The sequence below is a fragment of the Trachemys scripta genome, chromosome 10 (genome assembly GCF_013100865.1).
Source record: "Trachemys scripta elegans isolate TJP31775 chromosome 10, CAS_Tse_1.0, whole genome shotgun sequence".
NCBI classification, from domain to species: domain Eukaryota; kingdom Metazoa; phylum Chordata; order Testudines; family Emydidae; genus Trachemys; species Trachemys scripta.
In genome coordinates, this window is record NC_048307.1 from 61,253,500 (window position 1) to 61,275,346 (window position 21,847).

At 42.6% G+C, this 21,847-nt stretch overlaps 1 long non-coding RNA gene across 4 annotated transcripts in view; it reads left to right on the plus strand.

Annotated features, from left to right (window-relative positions):
- Positions 1–1,553: 1,553 nt before the first annotated feature.
- The window catches only part of LOC117883648, a 195,879-nt gene continuing 175,585 nt past the window's right edge, over positions 1,554–21,847 (plus strand). For all 4 annotated transcript variants that reach the window (XR_004647359.1, XR_004647360.1, XR_004647357.1 and 1 more), the window contains exons 1-2: positions 1,554–1,800; positions 2,788–2,888. This is a non-coding gene — a long non-coding RNA (uncharacterized LOC117883648). The remainder of the gene's footprint in view (positions 1,801–2,787; positions 2,889–21,847) is intronic.

Consider the following 21,847-nt stretch of genomic DNA (forward strand, 5'->3'; position numbering starts at 1 on the left):
GCCTTTTATGAAATATATAAATTAAAAACAAATGACAGAGACCAAATTTTTGGCAGGGATCTTTGTGTGTAGTGTTTGGGCTCTCTTAATATGGCAGGGAACTCAACATGGTTTTCATTAGTGTTGGAAACCCAGAAAGCCTTCTATTGGATATATTGTAGTATTTAAAAATCAGCTTTCCTTGACCAAATTGTAATAAATCCAGAGCCCAGTGAAGCCAATGGGAATCTTTGCAGGCCTCATCCAAGCCCACTGGAATGTGAAGATGTTACAAAAAGGTAAACACTACTTCACGATAACCCCATAGGCCCCAGCAACATTTTGTTGTTGTTCTTGCATCTTGGTCAGTGTTCAAACGGAATAATTTGCAGATGGGGCATAAAAGCCTTGTAGGGTGATCAAGGGTTACCCTAGAAATATTATCTACCATTTTGGGTAGTCTAGTGCATTCCAGAGAAAAAAGTATTGCTCTTCAGTAGTGTCTCGGCGGGGGTTGTCTCTGAGGAGAGAGGGAGGAATGCTCTCAGGAGCATGGAAATCCCTGCCCCTCCTACCTCATTTCAACCTGATGATAAACATAACAAAGGAATCGGCTGGTAGAGGGGCACTATAGTAGAAATGCGGGAGAGATTTATGTATGAAACAGAAGAGGAGAGTACTTTGCACATGTGAGTTATGAGGAGAATATTTTTTATGAGATGGCAAAGTGAAGCCCAGATTACAATGCTACTGATCTTAAGTTTACAGCCAAGTAACATGAGAGAAGGCTAAATCAAACAGAATGTGGAATTACAAGTGACAATGTGAGGGAGATTATTAAGGAGCCTGATGCGGCAATAGGAAAAGCTGTGGACATTTGTAGAGCAGCACAGAGACAACATATTATCAAATGCAGTCCGCACAGGGCAAATCTGTTTAAAAACAAACAAACAAACAAAAAAACTAACACAACAACAAAAAACAACAGTAACAAAGAGGGAAAATAAAAATTCAGACTGGAAATAACAAGAAGCAGCTACTAAAGTGTGAACATATTGATGCAAGAAAGATGCAGAATCCACTACCAGCTAAGGTTACCTGTAATTAGCCAGAAATGCTTCCAGTGGTGGATGAGCTGAAAATAAGCCAAAAGGCTAAGAATCCTTCAAAAATAAAGTTCAGGTGGCAAAATACACATGAATTTGTTGAAGAGGAGACGAAGAAGAAACAACAAGGTCTAGAAAATGACAGGGTATTATGAAACATTGCAACTCTTGTCAGAATCACTCTAGGAATTCTAGAAGATAACTGAGATAAGTGAACATTCTGTATGGGCACCCACAGCACTACACAGAGGATGTGCTGTTCACTTCGAAGCCAATACTTGAAGCCAGAGAGCTCTCTCAAGGTTACTGTTAATAGTCTACCCTGATGCAATGCTGAAATTGTTTAGCTCTAGCTAAGTGCTTTTAAACTGGCGATTGGAGTAAAAGGCATGACTCTTGTAGGGCAGGGGCGGGCAAACTTTTTGGCCTGAGAGCTGCATCGGGTTTCGTAAATTATATGGAGGGCCAGTTAGGGGAGGGGGTCGTGGGGCCCCCCCACACACACACTTGGGACTGGTGCAGAAGCCTGGCCAGTCTCAGCTGGGGGCGGAGACAGTGTGAAGGGCTTGGCTGGGTCCCTCCAGACAAGTGCGTCTTGAGGGAGCCTGGCTGGGGCAGGCCCTGGCCTGGCTGATCGTGCCATTCCCAAGGGGCCAGAGCGATTCCTGGCCCTGGGACTCAGCCCGGCAGACACAGTTGCTTCCCAGCAAGGCTGGTGAGTGCGGCTGGGAGGCAGGGCTTGGGGGAGTGGGTTTCTGGGGAGTCTGGGGGGTGCTGGGCTGTGAAGAGGCAGGGAAGATCTGTGTGTGTTGGGGCACTAGGGAGTGGGGGTTCTGTGTGGGCAGGTACTGGGCAGTTGTGGTGGGGCTGTGGGCAGCGGTGGTGTTGTGCAGGGCGCTGTGCATTTGTGGGTGGGTCTGGGAGGCGCTGGGCATAGTGGGTCCGGGGGGCTTCTGGCCCTAGGGAGTCAGGGGTGTTGGGCCGGGGGAGGCTGTGTAGTGTGGCATAGGCCTGTCCCTGAGGGGAAGGGGCATGTTGGCAGCACAGGGCCGGGCAGGCCACTATGTGTCTGGCAACTGCCGGTTTGTAAATAGTGCCCTTGCATTGGGCAGAGCGGGACTTCTCCTGCCATGCCCCATTGCCTCTGGCTGGCCCCTCGCTCCGGGGACTGACCTCCCTGTGCCATGCTCCATTGCCTCCATGGGGGCCCACAAAAATGTTTGGTGCCTGCCCCACAAAAGGTTAATCCGGCCCTGCCTCTGTTAGGAAGGTGCATTATGTAGTCCTGTGGTATTATGCCATTGTGTCTCTCCCTGATGCATTCAGCTGACTAGGAGGAATTCTGTGGGTACTAGCTGTATTCTAATGCATGTGATCGTTTTTAGTGTTTTGAAATATACGTGCTTATGAGAAGCAGCACACTGTTGGCAGCAGCCGTACATGGGGAGGGTGGGGAAAGATTAAATTTTATACGGAACCAGACTATTTTATGTGTAAATTTCAGGTAGGCTTTAGGCCTGATTAGCTGATTTTGTGTTGTTTTGTTTTGTTTGTTTGTTTTAAATGGTAGCTTATTAATGTCATGAGCCAAAAATGAGAGAATGCAGTGTGGATTAGTAGATATAGATAACCATCGCCATCTGAGAGGAACAGGTAGAGCTTCTGGGACGATTGAAAATGGTACGTTTCTTCTTGGCCACAGGTGCAAACAGATAGACTAGGTGCAGTTGGGACGCTGAGCTTCATGTTTATGCTGGTGCTCAAGAGTTGGATGTCCTCTGTCAAGGTGAAGTCAGTGTTCCGGTAAGCCCTTGTCTTCCCCAAATTATGCCCCCCCCCCCTTTTCCTTGGAGTTTCACTTCTGCCTTCCCCATATCTGTTCTGGGCCAGCTGCTTATCATTTGCTTACTTACTCCTAGTTAGACTACTGGAGTGAAGCATCAAATGCATATGGATATGAGCATAATTGTATAGGAATCTCAAATGAGAGCAAGAGAATCACCTATCTTGTAAGGATTTTATATGATGATAGTACATGATTTGAGCTTTTATCTGAGGCTGTCAAAGTGCTTTCAAGTAATTAACAATCACAAATCTATTGAGAAGTAGATAAGTAGTATTACACCCATTTCACAGCTGCATTAACTGAAGCTCATAGTGGTTGAGTTACTTGTCCACTGGCATATGGCAAAGCAGTGGCAGGATTGGAAATAAAACCCAGGAGTCCTGACACCTTCATCAACTTAATACCTGTTTCTCGGGGCCAGGTTGTCTCAAACCATGCATTGCTGTATTCAAAAATTGAAAACCAAGGGTGGCAACCACTGCTTCTACACTTAATTTTGTAGGTGTTTGTGAATATAAATGCAGACCCTTAAATAGAACATGGGATGCACCTCGTTGCTTAGTGATACAAATGAGTACATGCTGAGAATGACAAATAGTCACCCAAGGTAACATTTGCATCTGCAGGAGAAAGAAATCATTTAGGTGCTCAACATGTTAAAGTTGCATTAATGAAGACCGTACAAAATCTTTGACGTGCAGCTTTTGGTTCCCAGAAGGAAAGATCTCCTGCAAGATAGGCACTGGCTATGTGATGTGAATTGCTTCTGCCATCTTCACTCAGACATTCTAAACTCTCCTATTTTAACATCTGTTTTTTGTGCATCTTTTCTTGCAGAACTATAATTTAATAGGCCATATCAAGATTACATATAAATAATTGACATTATTCATTTCCATGTGGTTTACGATAATTTAATAATAAGTTCCTTTAGCTAAACAAACCACAGTCCCCACAATTCCAAACGAGGCAGAACTCAGGTAGGTTATCCTGAGTAATGGACATAGCTCCCGTTACGTGTATAATTTTAAAATGTCAGAAGTGGCCCCCGAGATGTTATAAGACTGTACATATGTGCAATTTGTGAGGACTGTGGTTGTTTAGCTAAGGTGCCCAAAGAAACAATAGAAAAATTGCAAAATAACCTCAAGGGAGTATTTTTAAATGTTTCCTCTGCAAAAGGTAGTAAATATTTTTATTAAAAAATTGCATGGAAAATTCATTTGACTTTTGAATAATACCAGAGTTTGTCCCTGATCCAGCAAACACTTACGTGAGTTACTTTAGTAGTCCTGGTTACTTGCTCATGAATGTTTGTAGAAGGAAAGTCTTGGAGAGTGAATTCAGTCATTAAAGTGTAAAATAACTTAACCTTAACTATGGAATAGTTTGGAGCCTCAAAAATAGAAACATGTTTGTACAGATGTGTGATTTGAGGATTGGGGAGATCACAGTTTGAAGGGAGCATGTGGCTGATTCTTCTCATCCTAAACTTGTTGGCTCTGCCCAGTACAGGAGAATAAGAGAGCATTTAACAGAGGACATAGGAATAGTAAGATTAGTAATAATTGAAAAGATTTGTGATGTGTGAGATGAATTCTGGTCTGGAGAGTATTGGGAGGGAAAATACATTAATGTTTTATAAATCTCCAAAATGTTTTCATTTAAATGGAGAGAACCTACCCTTTAACCTTGTTCTTAAACTGATAATGAAATGCAGTCTCCCATTTGGGATACATACTCACTTTGACATACCATAATAATCTGTTGCTATGGAGAGGAGTGTGGAATTGCTTAGGCTTAAGTCTTTATAAATGAGTAAATGCTAACCAAAGGGGATGGGTTACCAGATGACTGTATTGTTAAAGGTAGATGTTTTTGTCTCTGTCACAGTGTGTACATTTGCTGCTTTCTTTTCATACAAATACCATACTTTATATTTAAAAATAAGCCAATTATTTTGCTGCCTCCTTCCTGAATTTTAATTGTGTAGACCTGTTTCAGGTCAAGTATCAGAGTATATTTTATTTTGATCTTCTGGCTTGTGTGTGCCAAATTGTTGTTGTTGCCAGCTTCTGTGTTATTAATAATATGAGTCAAGAATAGGCTTTTTGATGGCCACATGCCAATATGTAATAATGTGAGGGAGGTTTGGACTGTTTAAAGATATTTTTTTCTTAAATCTTTGCATTTTCAATGCAATCTTCTCTATGGGGAGCTGTGTTGTTTTGGGTGGATAGAGGGAGGTGTTAAGCAGTTAAAGTTATGTAGTGTTTGCTAGATGTGTTCTGCTGGTACAGGGTGGGAAAATGCTTGGTAGGCAGTAGGAAGGGGTCACATTTGTGGAGAACAGAATGTGCCCTGGTTAGCATGTACAGCACAGCTCAGAATAAATGCATGGAGTTCTACCCAAACCTTCCTCGTCAGATCACCACATCTCCTTGTGGGGAAAATAGCATAGGCAAGCATGAAAGCCAGGCTGCTCTCCTGGTATCCTTGAGCATTAGATGGATATCCGAGTCTAACTCACTTGCTATACTCTCTTGCCCTCTGTGCACAACTCAAGATCAGGATTTGACCCCTAATCTTTGAAATACTGTGTGGTTTCAATCCATTTTTGCTGCTAAATTACTTTCTTTAAATTGCATATTTTTCTTTAAAATGAATCAAAGCTAAATCAATTTAGAATATTGACAGAGTTTGAAGACTCTAGCTTTGAATTGATCCGAGTTGAAGTGGTCACAGGACTTGTAGACGTTAAACATTTGTAACTTTAAAACTACCACATCAATTGTCTTCAAACTTAATACAAAACTAAGTGTTAAATCTATAAAACAAGTCAAATTTTGAAGAAAACTGGCTTAGTAATTATGAAGTTGTTTGCTTTTAAATTAATTAAATGCATCATGAGCTGAGATAACGTTAACAAATATTCTCTCTGATTCCAGGCTATCTAGGGTTGCCAACTCTCACTGGAGCTATTCTGGGAGATTTCCCCTCCCCCCCCTTGACGTAAACTCATTTTCTTAAAATATCCTATTAACATCTCCAGGATTGCTTTCAGTAGTCACCTGAAGATTGATGCTGATTCTGGGAGACTCCAGGCCAATCCTGGAGGATTGGCAATCCTAAATCCATCCTTGTCCAACTGCTTGCTGCCTCTTAACTTGTCCTTTCTTGTCTCTGCAAAGCCTCCCAACCCTCGTGATGTCCCCCCAAATTGTGTTTTTTAGAATGTTTTTCACAATTTACATTGTTCAGTTACAGTAGATTTAAGGTCTATGAGTTTAAGCTGAAGACATTTCCAAAAACCCAATTTTGGGGGACAGTGAAGTTGATCATGGACAGGAGCTGTTTATGCTGCTTTAAAGATTTTTTTTTTAAACTGTGTACTTTTAAGGATATATGCAGTGCGTACACAGGTTTGGAGAAACATGGTCAGGCCCTGAATCTGCAAGTAGTTCCACACGAGTGAACCTCTGGACCCTGCTGGCAACAGCGGGGTCTTGGACTGACTCTTATCTGATCAGTGAACAGTGTTACAAATGCTCAATTTGCTAATGTTTGGCCCCAGTTGCCCTTGATTGGTGTCTTTTAGTTAAAACTAGTTGTAGTCATTCTTTAAAAAATAAATGCAAATTAATTGTACATTTAAGCACCCAAAAGTCAGCAGTACAAGGGTAAAGGTTGTATGCATAAATCTCTGCTTCCGTGTACGTACGTATTATGATACAGTCTTTAAAAATCTGATGACACAGAACTTCTCAGTGCAATGGAATAATTTCCCATTCAACCTTAAATATATATGTATCGCCTCAGACAGCACTACACTACATGCAAGATAAAACCAGTGCACAAAAATCATGTAAATAAAGAGTAGAAAGTTAAGCACATCTAGATTAAATATATGTGAAATATAATAATATACAGTAAAATAGTGGGTGCTGAACTGTTACCTCAGCATTGTATAAACTTAGTCTCTTGCATTTCCAATTGCATTAACATACATACTAACATAATTAACACAGATATTTTTGCCATTAGTCACATTATAATTTCTCTTATTTTTTAAGTTGAATATTGCTGAAAGGCAGACATTACGAGAAAAATGTTGTTGTGCAAATACCTATGACTGCAACTTAAGTGTTCAGAAAGTAAGAAGTCAGAACACATTGTGGACCCAAGGCTGGAGTGGGAGATAGATTCAATAGACTTGAAAAGCAGTTAAAACAATGATTAGAGCTTGGAGAAGTAAAAAACATCATACTTACAATACTATGTTTGAGTCTACTAGGAATAGAAATTATCAGACTGGTTTTCACTGGATTATATATTGAAATTTTAAAGATAGTTTACTCAGGCAAACATAAAGAACGAGGAGTACTTGTGGCACCTTCGAGACTAACAAATTTATTTGAGCATAAGCTTTTGTGGGCTAAAACCCACTTAATCAGATGCATGCACATCTACCAATGTGATATATGCATCATGTGCCAGCAATGCCCCTCTGCCATGTACATTGGCCAAACCGGACAGTCTCTATGCAAAAGAATAAATGGACACAAATCAGACATCAAGAATTATAACATTCAAAAACCAGTCGGAGAACACTTCAACCTCCCTGGTCATTCAATTACAGACCTCAAAGTCACAATACTCCAACAAAAAAACTTCAAAAACAGACTCCAACGAAAAACTGCAGAATTGGAATTAATTTGCAAACTGGACACCATTAAATTAGGCTTGAATAAAGACTGGGAGTGGATGAATCATTACACAAAGTAAAAACTATTTCCCCATGCTAATTTCCCCCCACACACACACACTGTTACTCACACCTTCTTGTCAACTGTTGGAAATGGGCCATCCTGATTATCAATACAAAACTTTTTTTCCTCCTGCTGATAATAGCTCACCTTAATTGATTACTATAATTACAATTGGTATGGCAACACCCATTTTTTCATCTTCTCTCTGTATATATATCTTCTTACTGTATTTTCCACTGCATGAATCCGATGAAGTGGGTTTTAGCCCACGAAAGCTTATGCTCAAATAAATTTGTTAGTAACTAAGGTGCCACAAGTACTCCTCATTCTTTTTGCTGATACAGACTAACACGGCTACCACTCTGAAATCAGGCAAATATATCATTGATTTCACATTGCTATAATGCAATTGCCCAGTGAACTGTGCATTTGGGGATATGGCAGTGCAATGGGAATATTTATATTTTAAACTTAGTTTCATCACATTTTAAAAATATAACTATTTAATCCTATTAAGTATAACAATCCCCTCCCCCTTTTCACAAACCTAAACCATGTCCATTTCAATTAGTAGTCAAGCAGCCAATAGCACTGAAAGCATTGTACCTCAAAAGCTTCTCTCTTCTGCCAGCAGAAGTTGGTCCAGTAAAAGAAATTATCTCATCACTTTGTCTCTAATAGCACTGAAAGACACATGTTAGATCTCACTTACTCTCCTCCTCTATCAACTTCAGATTTTTTTTTTTTTGGAGGGGGTTTGTCATATTTTTCTGAAAAAGCTAATGTGAGAGACCAACAAGAGTGTAAGAGAATGTTAGGGAGAAAAATAAAAGGTGCATAAAATAACTTGAAATTGCTGAACTGGGTACATTGGTCTTCTTCTACTTATGCTGGTATTTAGAAGATAATATAGTTAAACATCTGTATCAGCTTTTGCAACCAGGGGCTGCTAACAGGAAGTTTTGCAAGGGAGTTCTCCAGGTGAAGGAGGAGCAATACAGCTCTCTTTTGGGGTAAGTGACTGTCTGTAGTGTGTGTTTGTTTGTGTTTGGGGGTTACTTGCTGTGTGCTGAGCTTGTGTTTGTCAGTCTGTTTGTTTGTTTGGTTGTTTGAAGGACCGTGTGCTGTGGCCGGCAGTGGGAAGTTGTGAGCTTCAAAGGAAGGTTTGAAAGCTAGAAGCCTTAATCAGTGGGCGGGGCATTCATACAGGCCAGGGCTTTATAAAGCAGTGCACAAGCGACCAGGGAGCTTTTGCGACCAGGGGCTGCTAACAGGGAGTTTCGCAAGGGAGTTTGGGAAGGGGGCGAGGGTCCCTTGCCTGTTCTATCTGTTTTCCCTTTATTCCCCTTAAAACCTATAAACCAACTACATTCAAAACTTCTTGCTTAAACAACCCTTTCAGCGGACAGGGGGCTGCAGACAGGGGAGTTTGAGAGGGAGTTTGACAGAGGGAGGCTTACGATGGTTAGGAAGACCCGCAACACCTGTGCCAGCACTGCTTCTTTCTCCTCCACCTGCGCCTGTAGCCAGACAGAGCGCCTGAGCATGGATGCTTCTCCCCAGATCCTGGTGTGGTTTTGCAGAGACTGTAACTTGCAATTTCCACTTCCTGATATCCAGGCTGGGGGGACCATCCAATGTGAAAGGTGCCTGCTGGTGGAATCTCTCAGGCAGCAGGGGGGAGAGCTACAGGAGGAGGTGGCTCGATTGAGGAGCATCCGAATCCACGAGCAATTCCTGGACAGTGTCCATGTGGAGACAGCTGAGGTAGCTGTCCCAGTACACAGGACTACTGATACACCACTGGTGGAGGAGGAGATGGCTCAGGGTGGACACTGGCAGCTGGTTACTTCTGGCAGCAGGCAGTGCTCCACCCCTGCTCCGAACCCTCCCACCGTGGTAATAGGTAACCGTTATGCTCCTCTTGATACAGGAGAGAAGGAATCACCCCCTACAGTAAAGGATGAGAAGCCTCCTACCCCTAAGGCTGGGAGGTCTGCTGCCACCACTGCGAATAAGAAACATAGGGTAGTGGTGGTTGGAGACTCTCTGCCCAACTGTCGCCCTGACATTTCATCTCAGGAGGTATGCCGCCTGCCAGGAGCCCGTATCTGAAATGTTACGGAGGCATTGTCGAGGATTATTCAGCCCTCTGACTACTACCCCATGCTACTCATCCATGTGGGCACAAATGATACTGCGAGGTGTGACACTGAGTGGATCAAGAGTGACTACAGGGCTCTGGGAGTACGGGTGAAGGAGTTTGGAGCGCAGGTGGTATTCTCTTCAATTCTTCCTGTCAAAGGTAGGGGCCCGGGCAGAGACAGATGCATCATGGAGGTGAATGCCTGGCTGCAAAGATGGTGTTGCCAGGAGGGCTTTGGCTTCCTCGACCACGGGATGCTATTTGAGGAAGGACTGCTAGGCAGAGATGGCGTTCACCTTTCAAGGAGGGGAAAGGCCCTATTTGGACACAGACTGGCTAACCTAGTGAGGAGGGCTTTAAACTAGGTTCGACGGGGACAGGTGAGCAAAGCCCACAGGTAAGTGGGGAACATGGAGACCTGGGAGATGGATGGGAAATGAGAGGGAGTGTGGGCTATATTGGCAGAGAGAAAGGAGGGTCAGGGCAAAACTGGGAGGCAAGGTCAAACCAGTATCTTAGATGCCTATATACAAATGCGAGAAGTATGGGTAATAAGCAGGAAGAACTGGAAGTGCTAATAAATAAACACAACTATGACATTGCTGGCATCACTGAAACTTGGTGGGATAATACACATGATTGGAATGTTGGTGTGGATGGGTACAGCTTGCTCAGGAAGGATAGACGGGAAAAAGGGAGGAAGTGTTGCCTTATATATTAAAAATGTACACACTTGGACTGAGGTGGAGATGGACATAAGAGACGGAAGTGTTGAGAGTCTCTGGGTTAGGCTAAAAGGGGTAAAAAACAAGGGTGATGTCATGCTAGGAGTCTACTACAGGCCACCTAACCAGGTGGAAGAGGTGGATCAGCCTTTTTTTAAACAACTAACAAAATCATCCAAAGCCCAAGATTTGGTGGTGATGGGGGACTTCAACTATCCAAATATATGTTGGGAAAATAACACAGCGGGGCACAGACTATCCAACAAATTCTTGGACTGCATTGCAGACAACTTTTTATTTCAGAAAGTTGAAAAAGCTACTGGGGGGAAGCTGTTCTAGACTTGATTTTAACAAATAGGGAGGAACTCGTTGAGAATTTGAAAGTAGAAGGCAGCTTGGGTGAAAGTAACCATGAAATCATAGAGTTTGCAATTCTAAGGAAGGGTAGAAGGGAGAACAGCAAAATAGAGACAATGGAATTCAGGAAGGAGGATTTTGGTAAGCTCAGAGAGCTGATAGGTGAGGTCCCATGGGAATCAAGACTGAGGGGAAAAACAACTGAGAAGAGTTGGCAGTTTTTCAAAGGAACACTATTAAGGGCCCAAAAGCAAGCTATTCCGCTGGTTAGGAAAGATAGAAAATGTGGCAAAAGACTGCCTTGGCTTAACCTTGCATGTTCTAAAAAATAAAAAGGAGTCATATAAAAATGGAAACTAGGACGGATTACAAAGGATGAATATAGGCAAACAACACAGGAATGCAGGGGCAAGATTAGAAAGGCAAAGGCACAAAATAAGCTCAAACTAGCTACGGGAATAAAGGGAAACAAGAAGACTTTTTATCAATACATTAGAAGCAAGAGGAAGACCAAAGACAGGGTAGGCCCACTGCTCAGTGAAGAGGGAGAAACAGTAACAGGAAACTTGGAAATGGCAGAGATGCTTAATGACTTCTTTGTTTTGGTCTTCACCGTGAAGTCTGAAGGAATGCCTAACATAGTGAATGCTAATGGGAAGGGGGTAGGTTTAGCAGATAAAATAAAAAAAGAACAAGTTAAAAATCACTTAGAAAAGTTAGATGCCTGCAAGTCACCAGGGCCTGATGAAATGCATCCTAGAATACTCAAGGAGCTAATAGAGCTAACTGATTTCTCACTTTGGAAAATCATGGGAGACGGGAGAGATTCCAGAAGACTGGAAAAGGGCAAATATAGTGCCCATCTGTAAAAAGGGAAATAAAAACAACCCAAGAAACTACAGACCAGTTAGTTTAACTTCTGTGCCAGGGAAGATAATGGAGCAAGTAATTAAGGAAATCATCTGCAAACACTTGGAAGGTGGTAAGGTGATAGGGAATAGCCAGCATGGATTTGTAAAGAACAAATCGTGTCAAACCAATCTGATAGCTTTCTTTGATAGGATAATGAGTCTTGTGGATAAGGGAGAAGCTGTGGATGTGGTATACCTAGACTTTAGTAAGGCATTTGAATATGGTCTCGCATGATTTTCTTATCGATAAACTAGGCAAATACAATTTAGATGGGGCTACTATAAGGTGGGTGCATAACTGGCTGGATAACCGTACTCAGAGAGTTGTTATTAATGGTTCCCAATCCTGCTGGAAAGGCATAACAAGTGGGGTTCCGCAGGGGTCTGTTTTGGGACCGGCTCTGTTCAATATCTTCATTAATGACTTAGATATTGGCATAGAAAGTACGCTTATTAAGTTTGCGGATGATACCAAACTGGGAGGGATTGCAACTGCTTTGGAGGACAGGGTCATAATTCAAAATGATCTGGACAAATTGGAGAAATGGTCTGAGGTAAACAGAGTGAAGTTTAACAAAGACAAATGCAAAGTGCCCCACTTAGGAAGGAAAAATCAGTTTCACACATACAGAATGGGAAGAGACTGTCTAGGAAGGAGTACAGCAGAAAGGGATCAGGGGTTATAGTGGACCACAAGGTAAATATGAGTCAACAGTGTGATGCTGTTGCAAAAAAAGCAAACGTGATTCTGGGATGTATTAAAAGATGTGTTGTGAGCAAGTCACGAGAAGTCATTCTTCTGCTCTACTCTGCTCTGGTTAGGCCTCAGCTGGAGTATTGTGTCCAGTTCTGGGCACCGCATTTCAAGAAAGATGTGGAGAAATTGGAGAGGGTCCAGAGAAGAGCAACAAGAATGATTAAAGGTCTTGAGAACATGACATATGAAGGAAGGCTGAAAGAATTGGGTTTGTTTAGTTTGGAAAAGAGAAGACTGAGAGGGGACATGATAGCAGTTTTCAGATATCTAAAAGGATGTCATAAGGAGGAGGGAGAAAACTTGTTCACCTTAGCCTCTAAGGATAGAACAAGAAGCAATGGGCTTAAACTGCAGCAAGGGAGGTTCAGGTTGGACATTATGAAATAGTTCCTAACTGTCAGGGTGGTTAAACACTGGAATAAATTCCCTAGGGAAGTTGTGGAATCTCCATCTCTGGAGATATTTTAAGAGTAGGTTAGATAAATGTCTATCAGGGATGGTCTAGACAGTATTTGGTCCTGCCATGCGGGCAGGGAACTGGACGCGATGACGTCTCGAGGTCCCTTCCAGTCCTAGAATCTATGAATCTATGAATCTGTTGAATGGGTCTGTTTCTCTAGTCTGGATGGTGCTTATTTTTCCTTTATAGTCTAGTTGCTGGACTGTTCTGTATCAGGCAATATAGCTTTTAAAGTCTACACTTCAAGTTACATGGCAGTGCTAATGGGTATTAGCTATTAGTGTCTGAATAATACTAGCAGGCCAGTGAAGTAGGTAGAAGCTGTGATTTGCAGAGGCAAGGCTAGGGAGAAAAAGAGAAGGGGGAGTGATCAGTGGCTTCTTTACTGAGGAGATAATTGACAGCAGGCTGAGTGCTTCAATGAATATGGAACTCCAAGCCCTTCTTTATTAGAGAAATAGAACATCAAATAAAAAAAAAAACAGGTTTCCTTCAAAAGAATTCATGCCCCCAATTGCACAGCCAGAGTCCTGTTTTTTCCTTTGCTATTTGATCACTGTTAAATTATTGTATAATATATTTCTGAATGTGTTTTATAGAGTGACTTTTTTTCTTTGGGAATTCATTGGTATTGTGTTTCACAGATGTGTCAGGCCTGATTCTCATTTACACTAAGGCAGCTTTACACCACTCTGGCAGAGGCATTAGTGTAACTGGGACTCAAACCCATCGTGATTTATTTTAAAGAGTGATGTTTTCCCCCAGGCAGGGTAACAACTTTCTTTTGATTTTGTAGGCAGGTATTAGCTTCCTAACTCCCAGTAATGTTGCTGAGTGTGTAGCCCTGTACACTGAGGCCTGGTCTATACTACCCGCCTGAATCGGCGGGTAGAAATCGACCTCTCGGGGATCGATTTATCGCGTCCCGTCGGGACGCGACAATCGATCCCCGAATCGGCGCTCTAACTCCACCAGCGGAGGTGGTAGTAAGCGCCGCCGACAAAAAGCGGCAGAAGTCGATTTTGCCGCCGTCCTCACAACGGGGTAAGTCGGCTGTAATACGTCGAATTCAGCTACGCTATTCACGTAGCTGAATTTGCGTATCTTAAATCGACTCCCCGCTGTAGTGTAGATGTACCCTTAGATAAGAACATATCTGTAGCTGCACTTATTATTACATTCTGCTTTCCTCAAAAGGCTCACTTACACTCTTTGGGACAGACCCTCTGCTCTCAGTCTAGTCCGCTCTGTGGTGCAGAGGAGCTGGAAAGCTGCCCTACGTGGGCAAGTAGGGAGCGGACTCCCTGGCTGGCACATAGCCAGCGTAGCCAGTTCTATATGATCTCTTTTCAGTCCTCCTCTGTAGGGGACATTTGGGGAAATATTATGGACCCATCGAGGATGGGATTAGATGTTGCCTAATCATCTTATGTTCTGATGATCAAGGGCTGGCGGAATGGGCCTGCAGGTGAAGTAGAAGCTAGTGTAGGTAGGAGCAGCCTTGAGGGTGCTCTAGCCTGCCTTGGGGGGCAAACCATCCCTGGCTGTCCTCAGGATGAGGGAACATAAGAACAGCCATACTGGGTCAGACCAATGGTCCATCTAGCCCAGCATCTTGTCTTCTGACAGTGGCCAATGTCAGGTGCTTCAGGGGGAATGAACAGAACAGCAAACAAGTGATCCATCCCCTGTCTCAACTTCTGGCAGTCAAAGGCTAGTGATTCTCAGCGGCGCTCGGGGGTGGTGGTGGTTGTTTTGGTTTGGTGGGGCGGCGCTCGCGGGGTTGGTTGTTTTTGGTTTGGTGGGGTGGCGCTAGTTTAATTTTGACTAGTAGGTTCTAGAATGCATCAGAAACCCACTCGTGTGGGAGAAATATCTGGTGAAATGCTGGCTCTGCTGAAGTGAATGGCAAACCAGGCATTGACTTTAATAGGGTCAGGATTTTACCCCGATGGTAACGTGTATATAGCCCAGAGCAGAGTTGAGCATGTTCTGTCCTTTCACTAACTGCAAACTAAATTGAACTGATGACTAAAGTACCTAACACTGGTGGTGATTAGCACCAGTAGTTAATAATAATTTATGTAGTTTGAAGAGGTCTATGAGGGTTACAAAATCTGCTCACTGGAACTGGGTTATGGTGAACAAGTTTTATAACTGGTGAAATCTTCTAAATGTTTCTACGGGTTTACAAAAAAGCAACCAATTTTTGACACTGACTGGAATATTTCACTTAAAAAAGCAACTTCTACAGGCAAAAAGCTGCTTTACCAGGAAAATGATTAGTTGACACCTGAAACAAACTTATGCAGCAGCTACAGGAAGGGCATGGGTTCATCTCCCACTAGGGAGATTCTGGTCATTTCTTGACCCTCTTTTAGAAGACACTGGAGAATTTGAGGCAGGGGCTGTTACCTGTCAGCTCTGTGTTCTTGAGGAACCAGGGTGCAGTATCCAGCCTGTCTGACTCACGAGAGACCTTCCCCCTGCAGCCTCTACTCGAACCAAAGCCGATCAGAAGAAATACTTACAAAAAGCACTGAAAAGGCGGTGGAAGACACATCTAAACCCCTCTGGACAAGGGTGACAGGTTTAAGGAAACTCCCCTAGCCTCATTTGCATCAAAGATGGGAGAGGGAGGCCTCTCTATTAGCATACAGAATGGAGAACAGAGATTCCAAGGCAAGAACCGCACTGAACTCTGGGACCGGAAAAGCAGGGAAGCATTGCATGATGGGGAATCTCTGCTCCAGATGTTAATGAACCCATGTCTGCACACACCCAGCTCAGTACTTATCAGACTAATTCTAGTAATAAATCCTTTATTGGTATCCAAAATACTGAAGCTCCCTAATTGCATTGTGAGCTCCCTTGAAAGAACACTGCCCATAGCCGGGAATGATCAGTTCCTCTTGTCTAGCCTGAACAAAACAACTTTGGTATACTCCCGTGAGCCATCAGTTTACCCATAAACAAATCTAGTGTTCTCCCTGGAACCATTGTTCTTTTCCTACAAAAACCCCTATCCATGCTCTAGTAAGTGTTCTGATGCCTGGAACCAACATCTGCATCAGTTCCATTGGGACTTCATTTTCTCCCGACTGACCATGCTGGGGGCTCTGCCTGTCTCCAGCACTCCGGACCTTCAGCTACCACCACCACCACCAAGGAACCCCAATTGATTCAAGCTTCGTGGAATGGTGAGAACCCCTCGTGCTCTCTCTCGGTGTAGCCTTCTGACCCTGACTTGTGTGATAAGTTATAGTTTTCTAAACCTGACTTTTATGATCAAATTCAAGTTAAATTTAATATTATAACTGTTTTGTTTGTTTGGCTCCCCCTGTATGGTATTAACTGGCAATAAATAACTTTCATGGTTAAGCTGGTTGGTGTTTTCTCTCTCTCTCTCTCTAGTAACCCTCATTGTACCTAAGCTAACCCTGTAGTGTCCAAAAATCCTGTGGGGTTCGCTTATCAAGTGGGTTACTACCAGAACAATTGTAATGTGAAAGTGGGGATAGGAACATGCCTAACCTGTGGCATAGGAGGGTGGCAGCTAGAAAGTGCTGCTTGACCCAGCCTGCTGAGTCCAGGGACATATAAGGGGTCAGCTTGGGAGTGCTGATTAACCCGGTCCTCTCAGACGTACTCTGTTAGTGTGTGTGTGTTCGTCTGATTCTGGGGCTGGAAGAACCTAGCCCTGGGGAGCATAGGTGCTGCAGGTTAGCTCCACTGGGAGAGAACTTGCAGAAGGGAGAAGTAGAGCTCCATATGAAAACACAAGTGACACAAGCAGTACATTGATAGAATTACAGAACCCCCCAGAATTAGTACCCCAAAGTAATGGGCAAATCTGGTAACAGCTGGGACACTGCCTGTGATTAGCAGACCCCACAATGAAAGGAGGACAGGCCAGCTGTTTGGCCCCAAACATCAGTAGTGGGATTGAAGATGGGTTTTACCCCAAAAGGAGATGATCTGGACTACAGTGTTCAACAAGTCCGGATTGTGTTGCTTTCTGTAGGAAGAAATTCTGTGCATTCTCCTTTAGGTTAATCACAGCTTTGCTCTTCATTCTGCATTGCATGTTAATGTGAACCTAATAATACATTGAAGTTCCAGCAGATTTCAATATGGAATAAGGAATTGACCCAGCCTGATCTGTAAGCAGGACTGTTAATTAGCTGTACTCTCGAGAGGAGTTTGTGCATCCTCATGCTGTGTAGTGTATCAGTCAATGTTTTTACATAGTCAAAAATATTAATAAGAAAATGTTTTTTGAAAATGTGTATTTCTTGTGGTGTTTCATCTCATTTCAATAGTTTAAAGAAAAGTATTTGGAGCCATAATATTTCAACTTGCAAGCTTATCTGTGCCGTGTTAAATTTAGCTTCTTAGCTTAAAGCAATTTGTAACACTCTATGCGCCATTATTTTTCAAGATATGTTTTTAAATTGCAGCTAATTAGATATTGGAGATGTCATGGCATAACAATAGATTTTTTTTTTCTCCTTGCAAAACTGAAAAAAAAATGCAAGGGATGCGAAAAAGAGACAAGGCTATAATGACATTGGTACTCACTAGCTCTTTCGTTTTGTCTTCTTTAGAAAATAAATCTTCAAAAAGATGGAAGGTACCAAGCACATTGTGGGTGGTACTAGAAATAAATTAATAATGATGTCAGGAAGCTTATTTTAATCATAGGTATGAGCCAACCCCCCTATCCCTCCTACCACCTTGTATTCTTAAAAATAGTGGACTGATTAAAGATAAAAGATCATTTTTACACAGAAGAGCGAAGGTAAATTCAGAGATTAGACATCTTTCTTTTTAGTTACAACTGCCTGAGTAAGTACAGAGTCATGCAAATTAGGAGGAGGTGAAACAATAAAGAGTTGTTTCAAAGTCTGACAGTGCCTGTCATCTTAGAAATTGTCAAAACCAGAAGGGGGAATTAATTGAGCTATTTAATATGAGGGACCCTTTCAAGTCTATTAAACAGGATTCCTTAATTCCTTATAGCCTTTATAATATTCATGGGTTGGTATTATCAATGGTATCTTAAGCCCTAGTGACCTGTGCCAAAGGTTCCCGCTCTCTAATGGCTACAGTATCAGAATTAGCAGGGTGAGCACTACTGTTAAAATATCATTAGGTTTGGAGACTCTAGGAGCACACAAGGAGCGATAGAAATAACATTCAAAAGTTATCAGTCTTTATTAACAATTTCATTAAGCAGATGAATAAAGCCACAACTAGAATCATAGAAGATCAGGGTTGGAAGGGACCTCAGGAGGTCATCTAGTCCAACCCCCTGCTCAAAGCAGGACCAATCCCCAGACAGGTTTTTGCCCCAGATCCCTAAATGGCCCCCTCAAGGATTGAACTCACATCCCTGATGGATTCTTCCTTCCTTATTCATGCTGGGGGGAATTCCTTTTATTCTATGTTACACTCACGCTCATAACCCTTATGCTTATGCATTAGGGTTCAACCTCTTTTTCCTTATTGAAATTTCCACACCTCATAAATGTTGGGGTACCCTGCTTTTCATAGGCTATCCTCTTAGCTCCCCTTATCTCCAGTAACATTTACATAAACAAGTCCCCATGTTAACTTGTGGTCATTGCAGAATTTCCCATGATGTTACAACCGAGTACCTTCTGGTAGTGACAGGCACAGTGTGGCATATTTTCCTGAACATAACCCATTAACACATCTTTTACAATAATCTTGCAATTTTACTAGCTGACCCAGGGTTAACCCTGGACTAGTCATGTCAACTTTTTTCAGACTTAAGGCTTGATATGGCTAAGCTTAAATTGGACAGGCCTCAGGCCTGTGGGCCTTGATTTACAGCCTCATCTTAGGCCTGGTTTACACTACAGCATTAGGTCCACATAAGGCAACTTACGTCGACCTAATCATGTCTGTGTACATGCTACAGCCTTGCTCCCACCGATGTAAGTGCCCTAATACACCGACCTCCTAACTTCATGAGAGGCGTAGGGCTTATGTCAGTATAGTTAGGGCGATGCAGTGTCCATGTAGACACTGCATGACTTACATCTATTGGCTGTCATTCTTGTCAATAGAGCTGTGAAATTGACAAAGCTGGCTCCCAGCTCCTCAGCTGGGCTGCTGCCTGGTCTCCACCCCAACCCAGGCTGCCACCCACATGCCCACTCAAGCTTCCCCCAGGGTCCCCACTCCCAGCCAGGCTGCCACCCGGACTCTCAGCTCCCTGCTGGGATCATGGCTTTCCCCCGCAGGCTCTTAGCTCCCCTCTGGGAGCAAGGCTGTGTCTGGCAGGGAGCTCTGCGCCAGGAATCCAGTTGGGGAGCGAGGAGCCGAGAGCCTGAGTGGGCAGCCAGACTCCCGGCAGGGAGATCCGCACCTGGTGGCCAGTTGGTTTCCCCGTTCCAAGCGGGGAGCCAAGAAGCCCAGTGTGGCTGCCCCCTTCCCAGTGGGGAGCCAGGCTACTGGTAGGGAGTTGTGTGCAGAGCTGAGAGCCCTGGCTCTCGGCCCCCCACACTCTCCTCTTAAGTTGGTGGAAGCGCTCCTGGTGAGGAAGTGCACTACTGACAGAAGAAGGGCAGTGTGGACATGAACCACCACAGTAATTACTGTGGTGGCTGTAAATTGACCTAACATAGGTTAACTTAATTTTATGGTGTAGACATGCTCTCACTTGTATACCTAATGCACTCTTAACAATAATATATGCTTATCAATTCTATACTCCTATAATACTATCCTAGGTGGTCCCACACTTATACCTACAACTTAAATCTATTCATCACCCATTGATTACATATAGAATAACCACAACAATAGATAACTCAATTCAATGATTATATAAGATGATTAGCTACGGCCTGAATTTTCTCTAGGATGTATGAGACCTCCCTAACTGTTGCTAAATAAATAAACTGATACATCACTGTTGGATGTAGTGTTGTGGTTAGATTAGAGAAAATGTGGCCAATATGATCATATTGGCAGCTAAACTGAGTGGGTTAGTTTTTGTACTGAGATATTGAAGTGCATTACAATTGCAGTCCAGCAAATAGTGGAATTTCTGTTTAGAAACTTTATTTGAATTGGAAGCAAATTTAATTTGAATGGCTAACTTTTTTCTGTTAACTTCCACAAAAATTCTAGTATTTTGTGTTTTTCTAGGACAGATACTTGCAACAAGGACATTTTTACCTTGAATGTTTTAGTATTTGCTGAATGTTCATTTTGATTATATTAAGTTGCAAAATTTGGATTTGCATTTCATGCTAACTTCAATTTAAGAATTTTATAAAACTGACTAGATAATTCCCTCTGTGTTGGATAGTTACATAAGTCATCCAGTCAGGGAACATTATATCATATGACTTACATAACTAGTAGAGCCGGTCTGAAAACTGTCGTAATAAATACTGCCAGTGAAAAATAAGATATTTTTCAGTGCAAAATATTGGTGGAAAATGTCCTATTTTCTTCTACCTTTAGTAACTAAAGGTATACAATACAAATTGAGTATCCAATGCTAGAATTCACAATTCACAGTTGGAACTGTTTGCAGGTTAATTGTTTTCTGGGGAAAATCATGAGTCATTCTGAGGGTGAAAAAAATAGGAAAGTTTTTTGTTGTATATATTATTTCCCCTGTTCTGATTATGGTTCACTCTGTTTATGTGGTGCAGGATATTCAGTTCCTCCAGGTCTCTTGTGCCAGATTTGAGAAATGAGTTTACATTTAAAACATCTCCAAATAACTGAGGATTTATTGTGTAATAGAGACACTGTCCAGTTTACCATTGCAGATGGCTGTTTCTGTGCTGGGTCACTGAGAGCTGTTGCCTCAAACTATGCCCCTTTCTAAAAGACTTTTGAGGAATAAATAACACAATTTGAGTAAGATTAGAAGCAGTAGGGACAGAAAAATATTGTTTCTCTGAAAACAGCAATGCAGTAGCTCAAAGAAAGGGAATTTGAAGGTTGCTATGAGTGTGCTGCATCTGAAAAACTAGAACATAAGGAATCCCATCTGCCCTGTGCGAGTATGCCATCGAAACAATGATAGTAGATCAGGGAAGCAGTCCACATGCATTTCACGGTTCAGAAGATATATTGCCATCACTTTAAAAGTGTGGCACCCTGAGAACCCTGCATCACAAGAGCTGCAAAATTCTACTACCTCACTTATGGCCTGCGGCCACCATTTTAAGGTTAACTCCTCAGCTGAAGCAAGTCCCTGTGGCAATTTCAAGTCTATGTTCAGTGGCAAAGATGTATTTCATCATCACCTATGATGAAATGTGTGTCTGCCATTGAAAATGGTAAAGCCTCCTACAGATTTTGAATGATGAATCTGTCCCTTCTGAGATAGCTGGGATTTCTTAGTGTGCTCGCAGAATCCTGTGCTCATCCCCTTAGGTCCCAAAATGTTAAATGTGACAGCATTGTGTGGATTGCAAGGTGTGCAATGTGAGTTCAAGTTATCGGTATAGCCTTGTCCCTTATCTTCGTGATCATTTTTCAAGAATTGGAACATGTTTGTGTTTCAAGTGAGAACGTGAAATGCTGTAGTGGCGTTATTAGACAGAAACAGGGCAGACCTGGTAGCTTCTTTTCAACCTGTTCAATGTGCATCTGCACCTGGTACATCTTTCAGTTATAGCCATTGAACTTTACTGAGCAAAACAAGCTGTTGTTAGTATTACTGTTGCCTAGGCACTGCACTGGCAGGTATGGACAAGCGACCTGGATTCTATTCTGCCTCATGCACCACCAACAA